At 47.4% G+C, this 18,502-nt stretch overlaps 1 protein-coding gene across 6 annotated transcripts in view; it reads right to left on the bottom strand.

The window, feature by feature from the left end:
• CLSTN1 (calsyntenin 1) overlaps nucleotides 1-18,502 on the bottom strand; it is a 110,816-nt gene that overhangs the window by 29,557 nt on the left and 62,757 nt on the right. The gene's annotated exons all lie outside the window — the stretch shown is intronic.

Consider the following 18,502-nt stretch of genomic DNA (forward strand, 5'->3'; position numbering starts at 1 on the left):
CTGCTTTTTTTGAGACAGAGTCTCACTCTGTTGCTCAGGCTAGAGTGCAGTGGTGTGATCTTGGCTCACTGCAACCTCAGATCCCCAGCTTCAAGCGATTCTTGTGCCTCAGCTTCCCAAGTAACTGGGATTACAGATGCCTGCCACCAAGCCTGGCTAATTTTTGTATTTTTAGTAGAGATGGGGTTTCACCATATTGGCCAGACTGGTCTTGAATTCCTGACCTCAAGTGATCCACCTGCCCCAGGCTCCCAAAGTGCTGGGATTACGGGTGTGAGGTACCGCGCCCGGCCGTGACTTGCTTTTTCATGCAACCTTGTATATTTAAGATTCATTCATCCTTGCAGGTCTATGTAGCTATAGTTTATTCATTTTCACTACTACCTAACAATGAGGTATGTGGTTACACTTTTTCTCCAACTCATCAAAACATGTAAAGTGCTTAAAACGTTGCCTGGTGGGAAGAGAGCACTCAACAAATGTTTGCTATTATTACAATCATTTTCCATTGTGTGAAAATGCCATCAGTTGTTTTTGCTCTTTAAAAACAATGCTGTCATGATTATTTCTGTCCCTGCTTCCTGCCACACACGTACAAGAGCCTCTGTACGCCTGTGCTACCCAATATGGTAGCCACTAGCCACATGGGGCTGCTCAAATGCAAATGAAAATTCATGCTGAAAATCAAACAGCGTTAAAAATCCAGATCCTCAGTTACACCGGCCAGTTCTCAAGGGCCCGGCAGTCACACGTGGCTGACGACTGCTGCAAGGAGACAGTGGACACAGAAGTTCTCCTCGGCACAGCAAGTCCCACTGGATGGAGCTGTTTTGGATCAGGGGTCTGCAAACTGATTTCCAGAAAGTCCAACCTGTTGCTGCTTTTGAGCAGCCCACATGCTAAATACGATTTTTACCTTTTAACATATACTTCATGACATGAGAAAATTACATGAATTTCAAACACGGTTTCTATAAATATATTGGACTAGAACACAGACATGCTCATTTGTTTAATGTATGGTCTCTGCTTTCACATTGCCAGGGCAGAGGTTACTGTAGAGTGGCATCATTGCAAAAGAGACCCGAGGGGCCACAAAGCTTAAAATAGTCCCTATCTAGTTCTTCACAGAAAAGGTCTGCTGATCTTGGCTCTAGAGAGACACCCATGAGTAAAACTGCCCGGTACCAGACGTGTTCAAATGTTTTCCAGGTTGTGCTAATTCACAATATTACAATTACATGTTTTGATGCACATTAATATTGCATAATATATTTTAAAGTAATTTAGGTTGCCCCACTTTAATTCAGATAAAACTTCTCAGTTTTTGACTAGGAGTTTACTGTTTTAAAGAGAAAATGGCGAGGCAGCTCCACATCATCTGAATTGACATTAATGACAGTGACTGTGGTGTGCTTTCCTGACAAAGGTCTCTCCATAGGTAAGTGCAGGCTTTCTTCTTGTTGGTTGGGTGTTTTAGAGATGGGGTTTCCCTCTGTTGCCCAGGCTGGAGTGCCGGGGTGTAATCCTGGCTCACTGCAGCCTCAACCTCCTGAGCTCAAATGATCCCACCTCAGCCTCCCAAGTGTTTGGACTACAGGCATGTGCTACCACATACAGCTAATTTTTAAGTTCGTATTTCTTGTAGAAATGGGGTCTTGCTTTGTTGCCCAGGCTGGTCTTGAACTCCTGGGCTTGAGCAATCCTCTCATTTTGGCCTCCCAAAGTTCTGGGATTATAGGCATAACCCACTGCTCCCAGCACACTCACTGCTTCCTCAACCTCCTGGGCACAGGTGATCCTCCCACCTCAACCTCCTGAGCAGCTGGGACCACAGACATGCACCACCATACCTCGCTAATTTTTTTTCTGCTTCTTATACTGATGGGTTTTTGTCATGTTACCTAGCCTGGGAGTCTCAAACTACCCGCCTCAGCCTCCCAAAGTGCTAGGATTACAAGTGTGAGCCACCGCGTCAGGCCCTGGGGTGGATTTTGAAAGCAGGGGCAATGCTGTTAGATTCTCACTGAGAAACCCTAAGAATCACGTTGCTTTGTACTCCATGAGAAAGACTGTGGAAGGAAGGTTTGGAGAGAAGAATGGGAATTAGTCCATTAGCTTTGAACATGTGTCTACATTACAGCTCATTAGGGAGGAATATATAATCTACCATCTTAGAATAGTGTCTCAAAGGTATAGTTACCAGCTGGGTGTGGTGGTTCACACCTGTAATCCCAGCACTTTAGGAGACCAATGCAGGAGAAGAGATTGAGGCCAGGAGTTCAAGACCTGCCTGGGCAACATGGCAAAACCCCATCAAAAAAAATTTTTTTTTGGCTGGGTGTGGTGGCTCATGCCTATAATACTAGGACTTTGGGAGGCCAAGACAGGTGGACTGCTTGAGGCCAGAAATTCAAAACCAGCCCGGCCAACATAGTGAATTTTTTTTTTTTTAAATTACCAGGGGTTCAGTGGTGTGAGCCTGTGGTCCCATTTACTTGGGAGGCTGAGGGATCGCTTGAGACTAGGAGGTCAAGGCTGCAGCAAGCTATTGCACCACTGCACTCTAGCCTAGGTGACAAGAGTGAGACCCCATCTCTTAACAAAAAACAAAAAGGTGGCCAGGCGCGGTGGCTCACGCCTATAATCCCATACTGAGGCGGGCGGATCACCTGAGGTCAGGAGTTCAAGGCCAGCCTGGCCAACTTGGTGAAACCCCATCTCTACTAAAACTACACAAATTAGCCAGGCATGGTGGTGGTCACCTGTAATTCCAGCTACTCAGAAGGCTGAGGCAAGAGAATCGCTTGAACCTGGAAGTCAGAGGTTGCAGTGAGCTGAGATGGCACCATTGCACTCCGGCCTGGGCAACCGAGCGGGACTCCATCTCAAAAAAAGAAAAATTAGCCAGGCATGGTGGTGGACATCTATAATCCCAGCTACTCGGGAGGCTGAGGCAGGATAATCGCTTAAACCCAGGAGGTGGAGGTTACAGTGAGCTGAGATCGCACCATTGCACTCCAGCCTGGGCAACAAGAACAAAACCCGTCTCAAAAAAAAAAAAAAAAAAAAAAAAATATATATATATATATATATATATATACTTTATTTAAGAACTCATTATGTATTTCCAGGCTGCTCTCCAAAAAACTGAATCTGATCCACATATAATGAGAACAGCAAAAAAATGTGTAACTGTATCTTCTCTATGTATCTCCAATTAGCCTTTCACAGAAAAAGTTTGCTGATCTCTGCTCTAGAGAGACACTCATGAGCAGAACTGCCCAGCACCAGATGTGTCCAATTGTTTTCCAGATGTGCTAATTCACATTACAGTTATATTTTGTGTGTATATTAATATTGCATAATACATTGTAAAATAATTCAGGTTGCCCAGCTTTAATTCAGAAAAAATAACTTCTCAGCTTTGACTTGGAGTTTACTTTTCTAAAGAGAAAAGGGCGAGGCAGCTTCACATCACCTGAATTCACATTTATGATGGTGACTGTGGTGTGCTTTCCTGACTCAGGTCTCTCCATAGTTAAGTGCAGGTTTTCTGTTTCTTTTAGAAACAAGGTTTCCCTCTGTTGCCCAAGCTGCAGAGCAATGGTGCAATCCTAGCTCTCAGAATACTCAATATTCTGAGTATTAATGTTGGCTACTTTAGTGAGTTCCACCAACGGGATGTGGTGCCTCACATCCACTGGTACTTATTAAATTGCTAGTCAGGCTGGGTCCTTTACCTACAAGGACTTAAAAAACTGACTCGCCAGGTTGATAGTTGGAGGCGGCAGTGCAGTATGGGCTTTGCAAAACTCAGGCAGACCTGGGTCTTCCAAACCAGCCTCACAACCAGCCTCACTGCAGAGCCTGATGAGCCATCAGCAGGATTGGCCAGTACGCCCACCTCACAGGGCTGTCTGTGCATTCAACATAAAATCCTGCTTTTAATAAAGACGGAACGGACTGGAGTAAGGCGGGTGCAACTCAACAAGTTACAGCTACCGCAGTATCTACAATGAGATACAGTGAGGGCTGAACCAGGCAGTGTCCCACGGAGACATTTAAGGGATTTGCAGGGAAATAGGACTTCATTAGCAACTAGACAGAGGGAATGAAAGTCTGGAGAAACTTCGGAGTTTTTGGCTGATGGGGCCACATATAGAAGTGAGGTGCAGAGGAGGAGGAAAAGGGATGGGAGATAGGTGAGGAGCTGGGTGCCTGCTTTCTGTGTCCCTGCCAACTTCCTGCTTGTTTGCTGGAGTATTGTGAAGCTAATTCCAGACATCACACTGTTTCATCCATAAACACAGCAGTCCTTTGGTTTCTATGGGAGATCAGTTTTAGGACCTCCCTTGGATACCAAAATCCAAGGATGCTCAACTCCCTGATATTAAATGGTGCATTTGCATATAACCTATGCACAGCTTCCATACACTTTATTTCTTTTTTTTTTTGAGACAGAGTCTCACTCTGTTGACCAGGCAGGAGTGCAGTGGCATGATCTTGGCTCATTGCAACCTCTGCCTCCTAGGTTCAAGTGATTCTCCTGCCTCAGCCTCCCCAGTAGCTGGGGCTGCAGGTGTGTGCTACCAAGCCCAGCTAATTTTTGTATTTTTAGTAGAGATGGGGTTTCACCATGTTGGCCAGGCTGGTCTTGAACTCAACTCAGGTGATCTGCCTGCCTTGGCTTCCCAAAGGCTGGAATTACAGGCATGAGCCACCATGCCCAGCCCTCCATACATTTTAAATCATGTCACTTATAAATCATGTCACTAAGTAAATCACGTTACTTATAACACCTAATACAACATACATGCCACGAAAATAGCTGTTACACAGTTGAGCATTGCCTTATCCAAAATGCCTGGGACCAGAAGTGTTTCAGATTTCAGAATTTTTCAGTCTGGGGGCATTTGCATATGTATAATGAGGGATCTTGGGGATGGTATCCAAGTCTAAACACCAAATTCGTTTATGTTTCATATATACCTTATACGCATAGCCTGAAGGTAATTTTGTACAATATTTTGCCTAATCTTGTGCAAGAAACAAAGCTGTGACTGCATTTTGACCGCGACCTGCCACATGACGTCAGCTATGGAATTTTCTACTTGTGGTACTGTGTGGTGTGCAAAAAGATTCAGATATTGTAGCATTTTGGGTTTTGGGTTTTCAGATTTGGGCTGCTCAACCTGTACAGTATTGTTTAGGGAATAATGACAAGAAAAAAATTCATGGCCGGGCGCAGTGGCTCACGCCTATAATCCCAGCACTCTGGGAGGCCGAGGCGGGCAGATCACGAGATCAGGAGTTCGAGACCAGCCTAGCCAATACAGTGAAACCCCGTTTCAACTAAAAATACAAAAATTAGCCATGCATGGTTGCAGGCGCCTGTAATTCCAGCTACTCAGGAGGCTGAGGCAGGAGAATCATCAGAACCCAGGAGGCAGAGGTTGCAGTTGAGTTGAGATTGCGCCACTGCACAACAACCTGGGTGACAGAGTGAGACTCCCTCTCAAAAAAAAAGAAAAAAAAATCATGTTTAATACACAGGCAAACACCCTTTTTGTTTTCTTCTGAATATTTTCAACCCATGGTTGGTTGAATCCACACACATGGAACCCATGGATACAGAAGACCAACATACTTCAGTAGATACCTCTAACAGAGATCTCTGTACGGAAGACCTTGTTAACATACCCACAAGAACATTATCACAGCCAACAAAATGAACAATGGTTCCTTAGATATTTTCATAGTGAGTATCCTACTGCCTCTGAAATTTATACTCAACTTGTATCTTCTTCCCCAAAACCAGAAACCAATTTCTGTCAATAACACTCCATTCTTCCAGAAGCTAATTTTGTATACTTTAAAGTTGCTGCTGACTCCTTCTCCTTCTCTATCCTTCCTCCACTGTATGTCCAGTTCACAGCAGGTTTCTCTATTCTTTTAAAAGATAGGGTCTCACTCTCACCCAGGCTAAAGTGCAGTGGCGCCATCTTGGCTCACTGCAACCTCCACCTCCTGGGTTCAAGCAATTCTCCCACTCAGCGTCCCAAGTAGCTGGGACCACAGGTACATGCCACCCACTCCCAGCTATCTTTTTGTAATTTTTTTTTTTTTTTTGGCACAGAGGCGGGGTTTCACCATGTTTCTCAGGCTGGTCTTGAACTCCTCATCTCAAGCAATCCACCTGCCTCAGCCTCCCTCAGTGCTGGGATTACAGGCATGAGCCACCACGCCCACCCCAGTTCACAGTGGTTACATGCATGCTGTGACATCATCACATATGAAGTGCAGCTCCACCCCTCGCTATCCTAAACTCAACCTCTCAACCTCACACAACCTCATCCATTGCAGGGAAGGACCTCTCAGAATTGCCTCTCACATCTCATTTCCTTTCTGCCCTGCTCCCTCCCACTCAATTCAGCTTGCTCTGCTAGGGAAATCTATCTAAAATCCTGCTTTTATCAAGCTGAAAACACCCAACCAGGTTTCCCAGACAACCTCTCCAGCTAGGCTCACCTAGGAATGGGCCACATCTTTCCCAGTCTCTTTCCCCAAACTTTCATTCCCCTAAGATCATCTAAAATGGTCAAAAGGAACTTTACTTAAGAATTTTGAGGGCTGGGCGCAGTGGCTCATGCCTATAATCCCAACACTTTGAGAGGCCAAGGTGGTTGGATCACCTGAGATCAGGAGTTCGAGACCAGCCTGGCCAATATGGTGAAATCCTGTCTCTCCTAAAAATACAACAATTAGGCATGTGTGGTGGCAGGTGCCTGTAATCCCAGCTACTCCGGAGGCTGAAGCAGGAAAATTGCTTGAATCCGGGAGGTAGAGGTTGCAGTGAACCAAGATCGCGCCATTGCACTCCAGCCTGGGCAATAAGAGTGAAACTCCGTCAAAAAAAAACAAAAATAAAAAAGAATTTTGGGGGTCCAGGCACAGTGGCTAACACCTGTAATCTCAACACTTTGGGAGGCCAAGGAAGGAGGATTACTTGAGTCCAGAAGCTTGAAACTAGCCTGGGCAACATGGGGAAACCCCGTCTCCACAAAAAATTAGCCAGGCATGGTGGCACGTGCCTGTGGTCCCAACTACTTGGGAGCCTAAGGTGGGAGAATCACCTGGGCCTCGGATGTCAAGGCTATAGTGAGCCATGATCACGCCACTGCACTCCAGCCACTGTACTCTGGATGATGGAGCAGGATCATGTCTAAAAATTTTTTTTTAAAAATTTTTTTTAAAGGAATTTTTTAAAGCAAAACATCAAAATATGAAAAATAGATGAACCCAACAAATCTAGATTTGACTTCTGGATATCCAAAGTCATGTGCAAGGTTCTCAGCTGACAGCACTTTGCCCTCACTTTCGTCACCTGTGCCTTTGAGAAACCCCAGCTTCAGGCTGGCCCTGCTGTTCTTTCAACATCTTCTCCCTAATCTGAGGGTGGCCTCTCCTACAAGTCTCCCAGCTCTCAGGGGATCCTGCCTTTATACTGCAAGTGTTTCCTCTGCTCCTTATGAATAACAGTCAAGGTTCTCTGATTGCAAGCAAAAGAAATTCTTTCTAGGTAACTTACCAAAAGGAAACTGATTGGAAAGCTATAGGGAACTTATGGAACTGACTTGGAAACAGCTGGGAAGCCAAGGCAGCTGGAGACCAGGAAATAGGAACCACAACAGTCCCACTGCAAAACAGCCTGGACAGATGGACCGGAGCCGCGACTATTAGCATCACTGTCCCTCTGCTCACCATTCAAACTCCAAGAAGGGGCACCTGTTCAGCCTAGATTGCATTGTCCACATACTTGGCTGGGGGAGGTGGGGTAACAGGTTGTGAACCCACCGATCTGTACCCAATGGGAAAGAGATCGGGGGCTGTAAAGAAGAGAAAATGGGCTGGATGTGGTGGCTCACATCTGTAATTCCAGCACTTTGGGAGGCCGAGGTGGGTGGATCACCTGAGGTCAGGAGTTTGAGACCAGCCTGGCTAACATGGCAAAACCCCGTCTCTACTAAAAATACAAAAATTAGCCGGACATGGTGGCACATGCCTGTAATCCCAGCTACTCAGGAGACTGAGGCACAAGAATCACTTGAACCCAGGGGGTGGAGGTTGCAGTGAGCCGAAATCACTCCACTGCACTCCAGCCTGGGTGACAAAGCAAGATTCCATCTCAAAAAAAAAAAAAAAAGGAGAGAGAGAGAGAAAATGGACACTTGCTGAGCAGCAAGTATCCACTTCCCTCTGCGCTACCTGGCCCTGGTGCCCACACTCAGCAGCTGGGTGTTTGGGCTGTCCCTGATGTTTGGTGACCTCTGGCTTCCTTGTTTACTAGTCCAGGCTAGTTTCTGAGACAAACTCATATGTGTCTCTAGTCAGTAGAGTTTTTCACGGTACCTTTTTTTTTTTTTTGAGATGGAGTCTCACTTTGTCACCCAGGCTAGAGTGCAATGGCTCGATCTCGGCTCACTGCAACCTCCGCCTCCTGAGTTCAAGCAATTCTCCTGCCTCAGCTTCCCAAGTAGCTGGGACTACAGGCGTGTGCCATCACACCCGGCTAATTTTTTTTTTTTTAGTAGAGATGGGATTTCATTGTGTTAGCCAGGAGGGTCTCGATCTCCTGACCTCATGATCCGCCTGCCTCGGCCTCCCAAAGTGCTGGGATTACAGGCGATTCACTGCGCCCGGCTTTTTTTTTTTTTTTTGAGATGGAGTCTCGCTCTGTCGCCCAGGCTGGAGTGCAGTGGTACAACTTCAGCTCACTGCAACCTCCACCTCCTGGGTTCAAAGTGATTCTTGTGCCTCAGCCTCCTGAGAAGCTGGGATTACAGGCACATGGCACCATGCCCAGCTAATTTTTATATTTGTAGTAGATATGGGGTTTCATCATGTTGGCCAGGCTGGTCTCAAACTCCTGACCTCAAGTAATCCACCTGCCTCAGCCTCCCAAAGTGCTGAGATTACAGGTGTGAGCCACTGTGACTGGCTTAGAGTACCTTAAATATACGTAACAACCACTACACACACACTCCAAGAGTTATGCTCTCGAAAGTTCCTCACTGACTACAGCAGTGGCTCTCAAATTCTAGTGTGCCAAAAATAGTCTTGGAAGCTTGTTAAAAATATGGTTTGCAAGCTCCATCCCCAGAAATTTCTGACTTGGTGGTTCTGGGGGCAGAGGCCAGTGATCTGTATTTTGACTGAGCACAGCCAGATGATTCCAACACAGACAGTCTGCAGACCTGGGGAAGGTGGCCTATCAGTGGTTTGCAAACCTAGCTGGCTGGTATGGATTTCTCAGGCTCCACTCCTGGAGGTACAGACTCAGTCTACCGAGCACGGAACTCAGAAACCTGTGCTCTACACCAGGGCCCAAGGTGATTGGACATAGCACTGGAAAACCCCATGCATCCATTCAGCCTAGCAATGGACACTATGTGGACTCAAGCTGACTTCCAATCCTGTGCTCCTCACACCCATGCCACACATGCTGACCTGGTCACCTACCCTGGGAGGTCCCGCCAGTTCCCCGCTCTGCTCCCACCTTTCCCCTCCCTTCAGTGCCTGTGCAAACTCCACCCACCAGGGCTCGAGTCCTGCCTAATGAACCACTTCTGTGTTGTCTCAGTTCATTCAGTGTGCTACAAAGGAAGACCTGAGGCTAAGTTAAAAGAAAAAAGGCTTCTGTGGCTCACATTCGGGTGGCTGGGAAGTTCAAGCTTGAGCATCTGCATCTGGTGAGGCGATGTGGCTCCACCTGTAATCCCAGAACTTTGGGAGACTGAGGTAGGTAGATCATCTGAGGTCAGGAGTTTGCGACCATCCTGGCCAACATAGCAAAACTCTCTCTCCACTAAAAGTAAAAAAATTAGCTGGGTGTGGTGGTGTGTGCCTGTAATCCTAGCTCCTAGGGAGGCTGAGACAGGAGAATCACTTGAACCTGGGAGGCAGAGGTTGCAGTGAGCCGAGATCACACCACTGCCTGGGTGACAGAGTGAAATTTCATCTCAAAAAAAAAAAGGGCAATTTCATTCAAGTCAACCTAACACATCCAATTCATTGCTGCAAATGCAAGATCAGTTCAGTTCCATGTGCTAAAAAAGCAAAACTGGGCAGTGAAATGCAGAAGTTAACCCCACTGGCCACCCTCAGGGCACATGAATCACATTCATAACAAAGGTACGGGCAGGAGTATCGAACACAGGGCTTCAGGGCAGGTTCTAACTATCAATGAAAACAAAGTTTCCATTCTTTCCCTGACATTTCTTTTGGATTCTATTTGTATCATTATGGTTCAACCAATCTTGTAAAACATCCGTACTTAATCTGGGAAGGCAGGAAAGAGAATGCTAGAATAACACCACATCCAAGAAGGAGGAGCTCTGAAGAGGCAGCAGGGAGGGGAGACGTGGCTTCTGACACCCGCAGAACAGAACCCATCATCTTCTAGCCCCAACCCTATGACCCACACACGCGGCTGAAGCTTGTAACTCTCCGTGAAATATATAAAATGTAAAAACATAGGCCGGGCGCAGTGGCTCATCTGTAATCCCAGTCAAGGTGGGAGGATCACTTGAGTCAGGAGTTCGAGACCAGCCTGGCCAGCATGGCGAAACTCCATGTCCACTAAAACTACAGAAAATTAGCTGGCCCATAGTGATGCATGCTGTAATCCCAGCACTTTGGGAGGCTAACGCAGGTGGATCACGAGGTCAGCAGTTTGAGACCAGCCTGGCCAACATGGCAAAACCCCGTCTCTACTAAAACTACAAAAAATTAGCTGGCCCATGGTGACACACGCCTGTAGTCCCAGCTACTCAGGAGGCTGAGGCATGAGAATTGCTTGAACCTGGAAGACAGAGGTTGCAGTGAGCTGAAACTGCACCACTGCACTCCATCCTGGGTGACAAAGCGAGACCCTGTCTCAAAAATAAATAAATAAATAAAATGCAAAAATTGTTTTCTGACCCACAACTACTCAGGCTTTCAGCAGATTAAGCAGCAGCAGAACAAGAAACTGAGTCATTTAAATTTCCTAAAACACTTGACAAATACCAAGACTCTGTACCTGAATTTCACCCCAAGGAAACAATCTGGGCGAGACAGGATGTTCCACATGAATGTCTGATTAGTGACGGCTCAGGAGGGGCTTCAGTGACTACGCTCCCAGCGTTGCACGTGCATTCATTTCAGAGCTCTGACAAGTGAACTCCTGTGGCCACACACACACACACACACACACACACACACACACACGTGCGTGCCTTGTAGTAGGATCACGCTATGAACCGGAATGTTCACACAGTGAGCCAACCCGGAGGCGGCTCTGTCATTTACAAGCTGTGTGATCCTGAGCAAACACATCCCCTCCCTCTACAAATATCTATGGAGTGACTGTGTCTCAGGTGCAGACCCAGGTGCTGGGGATAAAATGGAGAACAAAGTATCATCTCCTGCTGTCATGCAGCTGGCAGACACACTGGGCCTGGTTCCTTACCTAGAGAACAGGGACAGTGGGCATGTCTACTGCATAAGATTGCTGAAGAGAGCCTGGGCGTGGTGGCTCATGCCTGGAATCCCAGGACTTTGGGAGGCCGAGGCGGGCAGATTGCCTGAGCTCAGGAGTTTGCGACCAGCCTGGGCAATACAGTGAAACTCCGTCTCTACTAAAAAGTACAAAAATTAGCCGGGCATGGTGATGTGTACCTGTAGTCCCAGCTACTCAGGAGGCTGAGGCAGGAGAATTGCTTGAACCCAGGAGGCAGAGGTTGCAGGGAGCCAAGATCGTACCACTGTACTGCAGCCTGGGTGACAGAGTGAGATTCAGTCTCAAAAAAAAAAAGAAAAAAGAAAAAGATTGCTGAAGAGAGGTTAGGTTCGGTTGCTCACGCCTGTAATCCCAGAACTTTGGGAGGCAGAGGTGGGCAGATCACTTGAGGTCAAAGTTCGAAACCAGTCTGGCCAACATGATAAAAAAAAACCCCGTCTCTACTAAAAATACAAAAATTAGCCAGGCGTGGTGGCACCTGTAGTCCCAGCTATATGAAAGACACAAGAATTGCTTGAACCCAGGAGGTGGAGGTCACAGCGAACTGAGATGGCGCCACTGCACTCCAGCCTGGGCAACAGAGCGAGACTCCATCTCAAAAAAAAAAACTGCTGAGAAGAATCAGAGAAAGTAACCCACACCATGCCCTCAGAACAACCTCTGCCACACTGTGGGCACTCAATAAATTTTAGATGCCACCACCCCATCACCACCCTCCTCCTCAACATGGTCAAAATTAAACTCCATGTCATAACCCAAATCACTCTGAGATGAAAATAAGGCTCCAGGTCTAGCCTCTGTCTCATCCAAAAAATACTTAAGAAACTATAAGAAAATGCAACACTATTACAACTTTTGTAGAAAGAGGAGAAAATATTACTCACAAAATGTTAAGTGAAAAACTACTTTCAAAAGCCTATTATTAGAATAACAGCAGCGGCAAACACTGTAGGGAGCAATTACTGTACCAGGCACTGTGTAAAGCTCTCCACATGTACAAACAAGCAAGCTAACATTCCCCCAAACCAATGATGCCTGTGACATTAATGGGTCTGTGACACTGTATTCTTTTACAAATGATGAAATGAAAGCACAGAAAGGGTAAGTAATTTGCCTAAGGCCACACAGCCAGTAAGTAGCAGAGCTAGGATTCACTCACTGGTTCTGTGCTGGGTGGCACCATGGGGGCAGGATTCTGTGCTGGGTGGCACCACGGGGGTGTTGTTCTGTGTTGGGTGGCACCATGGGGGTGGTATTCTGTTGGGTGGCACCATGGAGGCAGGGTTCTGTGTTGGGTGGCACCACGGGGGCAGGGTTCTGTGTTGGGTGGCACCATGGGGGCAGGGTTCTGTGTTGGGTGGCACCATGGGGGCGGTGTTCTGTGTTGGGTGGCACCATGGGGCGGTGTTCTGTGTTGGGTGGCACCATGGGGACAGGGTTCTGTATTGGGTGGCACCATGGGGGTGGTATTCTGTGTTGGGTGGCACCATGGGGGTGGTACTGTGTTGGGTGGCACCATGGGGCGGTGTTCTGTGTTGGGTGGCACCATGGGGGCAGGGTTCTGTATTGGGTGGCACCATGGGGGCGGTATTCTGTGTTGGGTGGCACCATGGGGGTGGTACTGTGTTGGGTGGCACCATGGGGGCAGGGTTCTGTGTTGGTTGGCACCATGGGGATGGTGTTCTGTGTTGGGTGGCACCATGGGGGCAGTGTTCTGTGTTGGGTGGCACCATGAGAGCAGGGTTCTATGTTGGTTGGCACCATGGGGGCAGGGTTCTGTGTTGGTTGGCACCATGGCGGCAGGGTTCTGTGTTGGTTGGCACCACGGGGGCAGTGTTCTGTGTTGGGTGGCACCATGGGGGCGGTGTTCTGTGTTGGGTGGCACCATGGGGGTGGTGTTCTGTGTTGGGTGGCACCATGGGGGCAGGGTTCTGTGCTGGGTGGCACCATGGGGGCAGGGTTCTGTGCTGGGTGGCACCATAAGGGCCCTGTTCTGTGTTGGGTGGGAGGGAGGGAGGGAAGAAAGGAGGGAGGAAAGGAAGAAAGGAAGGAGGTTAGGAGGGAAGGTGGGAAGGAGGGACAGAGGGAGGTCAGAAAGGAAGGAAGGAAGGAAGGAAGGAGGGAAGGAGGGAAGGAGGGAAGGACATAAGGAGGGACAGTAGGAAGGAGGGAGGGAAGGAGGGAGGGAGGGAGGGAGGGAAGGAGGGAGGGAGGGAGGGAAGGAGGGTTATGGCAGCAGGGCAGGTAATCCCTTCTCCCCATGCAGCTGCCCACTCCTCCAACAGAGGGACAGCAACCCCACACTTCAGTCAAGAGGCTCAGCTGCACTCCTGTGTGTACACTAAAGGACTAAAAACCTATGCCCACACAAAGACCTGACAGGAATGCTCATAGCAGCATAATCCATAATAGCCAAAAGTAGAAAGCAACCCAAATGTCCATGAGTGGATGCACAGAGAAACAAAATGTGGTCTATCCATATTATCCAGCAACAAAACAGTAATGAGGGGCTGCTAGACACCTCACATGGGTCAACTGTGAAACTATTAGTAACGCGCCCATCACAAAAAGCCACACAGTGCATCTGCATGATTATCCAGAATAGATGAATGTATGGTGGCTGCCAGGGCTGGGGAGTGGAGGAGACTGAGGGGTGACTGCTAGGGTGATGAAAATGTTCTGGAGTTAGACAGTGGTTGACAGGTGCATGGTTTCTGGAACATTCTAAAACTCGAGCTATACATTTTAAAAGGGTGATTTTTGTGGTATATGAATTATCTCTGAAAAAGAAAAATAGGAAGAAAAAATATTATATAAGAATAACTGTGCTTCCCCCATGAAAATCTCCAAAAGGAAAATACTGACTTATCTATCCACTGTGGCAAATACAACCAAGTTACCACTATGGCTTAGATTTAAAGCGCTTCTCTATACAGTTAAAATATATACATATCACAACATATAATTTTTATACATCAGTAAAAAATCCCCTGAGAATCTAAAAACATAAACCTGCGTATTATTTCATCTAGAATATATTGTTTGATAAATATACAGTAAAATTAAATACAATTAATAAAAGGTATTTCACTGGTAAGACTTTTTCCTTCTAAATTAACACTCGATGTACATGTCCTTTCCTTCTTCCTTGTGAACTTTCTGCAGTTACCAAAAGAGGTAAGGAAAGAGGGAGGGAAGGAAGGAGGGAGGGAAGGAAGAAGAGGGGGGAGGGAAGAAAGGAGGCAGGGAAAGGAAGAAGAGAGGGAAGGGAGGGAAGGAGGGAGGGAAGGAGTGGGGAGGGGAGGGAGGAGGAGGGAGGGAGGGAAGGAGGGGGAAGGAGGGAGGGAAGGAGGGGGAGGGGAGGGGGAGGGAAGGAGGGGAATGGGGAGGGAGGGGGGAAGGAGGGAGGGAAGGAGGGGGAGGAAGAGGGGAAGGGGGAGGGAGGGGGAGGGAGGGGGAGGGAGGGGGAGGGAGGGAAGGAGGGAGGGAAGAAGGGAGGGGAGGAGGCAGGGAAGGAGGGGAGGAGGGAAGGAGGGAAGGAGGGAGCGAAGGAGGGAAGGAGGGAGGGAGGGAGGGAGGGAAGGAGGGAGGGAGGGAAGGAGGGCTATGGCAGCAGGGCAGGTGTAGTTCCATCATCGTAGCAGGCAACTGTACTGCCTGGGCTGGAGCCCTGCCTCTGCACCCAACCAGCTACACACTCAGGGCAACAGCTTAACTATTCTGGGCTTCCACTTTCTGCCTGTAATGCAGAAAAGTATATTTATCCCTTATGGTTACTGAGGATTAAATACAAATTTATATTTGTAAAGCACTTAAGAGTAGTGCCTGGGACATTGCTACATGTGCTTTGAAAGTGCATGTATTATTGGCCAGGCATGGTGGCTCACGCCTATAATCCCAGCACTTTGGGAGACCAAGGTGGGTGGACCACCTGAGATCAGGAATTCAAGACCATCCTAGCCAACATGGTGAAACCTCGTCTCTACTAAAAATACAAAAATTAGCTGGGGTATGATGGTGGGCACTTGCAATCCCAACTAACAGGAGGCTGAGGCAGGAGAATTGCTTGAACCTGGGAGACACAGGTTGCCATGAGCCGGGACTGTGCCACCACACTCCAGCCTGGGTGACAGAGCAAGACTCCATTTCAAAAATAAAACAAAATAAGGCCGGGCACAGTAGCTCATGCCTGTAATTCTAACACTTTGGGAGGCTCAATCTCAAGGCAGATTGCTTGAGGCCAGGAGTTTAAGACCAGCCTGGCCAACATGGTGAAACCCTGTTCTCTACTAAAATTACAAAAATTAGCCAGCTGTGGTGGCATACAACTTAGTCCCAGCTACTCAGGAGGCTGAAGCAGAATGGCTTGAACTTGGGATGTGGAGGCTGCAGTGAGCCGAGATTGCGCCACTGTACTCCAGCCTGTGCGGACAGAGAGAGACTGTCTCAAAAAAAAAAAAAAAGATCTATCAGCGCTCAATATTGCACCCACAAGGAGGAACTGCATATAACACAGTGTGCACAGCATGTGCATGTACGCAGTCATGCACCACAGAACGATGTTTCAAGCAGCGACAGACTGCATGCACCACAGTGCTGTACTGAGACACCATACGTCATGCCATCGTAGTTTGTATTAGTAAACTCCATGGCGTCCACACGATGACAAAATCGTCCAATAATACATTTCTCAAAATATCTCCGTCATTAAGCGATGTATGACTGTATATGGACATATACAAATACAAAAAAAAATCTAGTTAGTTACAGAGAAGACCAACATGCAATGCTGAAAATGGATTTTAAATCTGGGGGAAAGGCCAGGCTCAGTGGCTCACACGTGTGAGCAATTTGGGAGGCCAAGGCGGGCGGATCATGAGGTCAGGAGTTTGACACCAGCCAGTTTGAGACCAGCCTGGACAATGCAGTGAAACCCCGTCTCTACTAAAAATACAAAAATTATCTGGGCATGGTGGCACACGCCTGTAATCCCAGCTACTCAGGAGGCTGAGGCAGGAGAACTGCTTGAACACGGGAGGGGGAGGTTGCAGTGAGCAGAGATTTTGCCACTGTACTCCAGCCTGGGCAGCAGAGCAAGACTCTGTCTCAGAAAAAAAAAAAACTGGGGGAAAAAGAAAAAATAGTGACTCTGGCAACTGGACAAATGCTGTGTGTGTGTTCACGACATGGGGTGCTGTCTCTACTATCCTTTTCATCAGATTTCTCGCTGAAAATCAACAAACATGCAAAACAACTTGGGAGGCTCTATCTTTTTTTTTTTTTTTGATACAGAGTCTCTCTCTGTCACCCAGGCTGGAATGCAATGGTGCGATCTCGGCTCACTGCAACCTCCACCTCCCGGGTTCAAGCAATTCTCCTGCCTCAGCCTCCTGAGTAGTTGGGGTTACAGGTGTACACCACCACACCCAGCTAATTTTTTGTATTTTTGGTAGAGATGGGGTTTCATTGTGTTAGCCAGGATGGTCTCAGTCTCCTGACCTCATGATTCCACTGCCTCAGCCTCCCAAAGTGGGAGGCTCTATCTTTATAGCACAAGCTGGTTCATGGGTGACTGTGCTGAAAATGTGGTGCTTAAACAGGATGAACAAACTCATATTTATTTCCCTCAACTTACTACTGTAAAATTAACATATGTTTCATAAAAGTTCATCCAATTTTTCTTATTTGTCCCTAAGCAAACAGAACACTTTTTTTTTTTTGAGACAGAGTCTTGCTCTGTCGCCAAGCTGGAGTGCAGTGGCCCGATCTCAGCTCACTGCAGCCTCAGCCTCCCAAGTAGCTGGGACTATAGGTGCATGCCACCATGCTGAGCTAATTATTGTATTTTTAGTAGAGACAGGGTTTCATCATATTGGCCAGCATGGTGTTGATCTCTTGACCTCGTGATCTGCCCGCCTTGGCCTCCCAAAGTGCTGGGACTACAAGTGTGAGTCACCACACCCAGCCCAGAACACTCTTTAATATGAGAAGTTTTTGTTTGTTTAGTTTTTGATATGGTCTTGCTCTGTTGCCTAGGTTGGAGTGCAGAGGTGCAATCACAGCTCACTGCAGCCTCCAACTCCTGGACTCAAGCAATCCTCCTGCCTCAGCCTCCCACAGTGCTGAGATTACAGGCGTGAGTCACCATGCCCAGCCATACATGAGCAGATCTGATCTGGAAAAATATGTGAAAACAACTTTCTAACAATTAACTTTACAATGTCAATTCTAACCCCCAGGCAGAAAAAAGGTGACATAGCCCATTCTCTACCAGTTAAGGACCCAACGTGAAGCCAGAACAGCTCTGATTTGGACAATGCTCTTAAATGTTAGCAATGTAGACGGTTATTATGGTATGAAAATCTCCAAAGCAATGCTACAAGCTTGTCTCTATGAAGACGGAGGCCACAATCTTATGAAGTAACTCAAGTTAAAAATTCACAGAAGGTAAAATCTATGCCGAAAGCATTCCTCTACAAAGACCGCTCAACTTCTTCAAATAAGTCTTCTCAGGTCATTGAAATCTAGGTAATGCAAGGAACCCCTGGCGCTGTGATTCTCTGGATCCACACCACTCAAGAACCTGCAGGACCAGCAGCACCAGCAGCACCAGCAGCACCTAGGAGCACATGAGGAAGGCAGAATCTCAGGTCCTCCCGGACCCGCTGTATCTACATTCCTCAGGTACTCCGTGTGCACACTAGCACCAAGCATGCACTGGTCTAGGTGTTACCTGGCTACATGAAGACAAAGAAAAAAATGATGTGATTAAATTCAACAGTTTGCTTTCCAATTCTAAGAACAGGCTTTTTTGTCAGCTATTCCAACTACGAAAAAGAAAAAAACACGGTACAAAGGAGCTACAAATAAGCCTCAGCTATCGAGACATTTCCAGAAAGGCGCTGCACAATCCAAATGGGGTGTGCAGAATGCTTCCTG

Source organism: Aotus nancymaae, unplaced genomic scaffold, assembly GCF_030222135.1.
Source record: "Aotus nancymaae isolate 86718 unplaced genomic scaffold, 86718_ANA_hifiasm-v0.15.2.pri h1tg000053l, whole genome shotgun sequence".
Classification (NCBI taxonomy): Eukaryota; Metazoa; Chordata; class Mammalia; order Primates; family Aotidae; genus Aotus; species Aotus nancymaae.